This window comes from Sinocyclocheilus grahami, unplaced genomic scaffold, assembly GCF_001515645.1.
Source record: "Sinocyclocheilus grahami isolate Dianchi unplaced genomic scaffold, SAMN03320097.WGS_v1.1 scaffold22138.1, whole genome shotgun sequence".
NCBI classification, from domain to species: Eukaryota; Metazoa; Chordata; class Actinopteri; order Cypriniformes; family Cyprinidae; genus Sinocyclocheilus; species Sinocyclocheilus grahami.
In genome coordinates, this window is record NW_015518670.1 from 1 (window position 1) to 283 (window position 283).

A 283-nucleotide genomic window follows, 5' to 3' on the forward strand; every position below is an offset into this window, starting at 1 on the left:
ACTGTCTGCTGTGCTGTACACAGCATGCATGCCATACAGTGGGCACGTATTTAATATTTGTGATATCCAGATGGCATATTAAATTTACCAGATGCAATGCGGCTTAATTGAAGCTTTAAAAAAGCAGGATTTTTGCAAGTTATAGGTCATTTTATAATGTTTTATTATCCTGATAAATGTAAACATCTATGCTTGTTTGATAAGCATTTTGGGATAGGCAGAATTAGATTTTTTTTCAGGCAGGTGAAAATCTTGAAAATGAAAAGTGACACCTCTCCTCAAC